The sequence below is a fragment of the Olea europaea genome, unplaced genomic scaffold (genome assembly GCF_002742605.1).
Source record: "Olea europaea var. sylvestris unplaced genomic scaffold, O_europaea_v1 scaffold1506, whole genome shotgun sequence".
In the NCBI taxonomy this organism is placed as follows: Eukaryota; Viridiplantae; Streptophyta; class Magnoliopsida; order Lamiales; family Oleaceae; genus Olea; species Olea europaea.
In genome coordinates, this window is record NW_019232636.1 from 1 (window position 1) to 1,572 (window position 1,572).

A 1,572-nucleotide genomic window follows, 5' to 3' on the forward strand; every position below is an offset into this window, starting at 1 on the left:
TTCGTCAATGAACATGTATACTTGATGAAACTCAAACATGAATCTCTTGAAAAGTTCAAGGGATTCAAATTACAAAGTAGAGAAACAAATAGGTAAAGATATCTTCACATCAAGATCCGATCGAGATGGAAATATCTTTAAGATTAAATTCTGGATTATCTAAGAGAGAATGAGATTCTCTTGCAGTGGACTCCTCCATATATACTGCAACATAGTGGTGTATCTAAAAAGAGGAATAATAAACTATTAGATATCGTGCAATTAATAACAAGCCATGCAAATCTCCTAAAATCGTTTTGGGGTCATGCACTGATTGCAGTGTGCTACACACTAAATCATGTCCTATCTAAGTTGGTTAACAGAACTTCATATGAGCTGTGGAAATGCAATAGTCCCAATACATCTCATGGGATATCCAAAACAGATATTTGGATATCAATTCTATTAACCCATTGAGAAGAAAGTTTCTGTCTCACAACATATCACCCTCTTAGAGAAAATGCTTACTCTAGGAGAGGACAGTGGGAGCAAAATAGAACTTGAAAGAGTTCAAGAGTCCACAGATTTAACCAAGTAGATGAATTCGAGTTTGATCCTATATCTGATATGGGACATACTCTTTATCAGGGAGTAGAAACTCCTAAGGACATGTCGGCTCTATGTGAATCTAGTAGGATCATTTGACCTTCGAGAAGGTGCGAATCCATGATTACTAATCAAGCATTGCTGATTCAGGATGATGAACCTACTAATTGTACGAAAACAAAGTCAAGTGTTGACTTCAAAGAGATGGCAAAATGTCATGAAACCCGAGATGAACTCGACGTATACGAACAAGGTTTAGACCTTGGTCGATCCTCCTGATGGGATAAACCCCATAGATTGTAAATTGTTTATAAGGAAAAGGTCGACATGGATGGGAATATCCGTACATACAAAGCAAGACTGAAGCAAAAGATTAAGTGTTGACCTTGACGAAATCTTTCACCTGTAGTCATGCTGAAGTTCATTCGAATTTTGGTTGCAATAGTTACATACCATGACTATGGGTTAAAGAAAGCCCCTTGGAGCTGAAATCTTCAATTTGATGTAGAATCAAAAAGGTTTGATTTTATCAAATATGAAGACGAGTTGTGTATTTACAAGAAGATAGTGAGAGTATTGTCGCATTTCTAATATTATATGTAAGGCATATTATTAATAGGAAATGACATCCCTATATTTCAGTCGTTGAAATTATGGTTGTTAAAGGATTTATTCATGAACAATATGGAAAATCAACTTGATCTATAGAGATAGATCTAGAAGATTGCTTAACTCAACCCAATCTATATAGATAAAATCTTGAGAATATTTTATATGAAGAAATTGGTTTACTCTTGAACGATGTGTTGGAAATGTTTCAAACATGAAACAATCGTTGATTCAATAGGGAAAATCTAATACATGATTGCTTCGGAGCAGCAAGGAGTTGCAATGTGGATCAAAATGTTCATTAATGAACTTGGAATAGTTTATAATATTGCTGATCACATGCCATTGTATTGTGATAACAATAGGGCCATCGCGAAA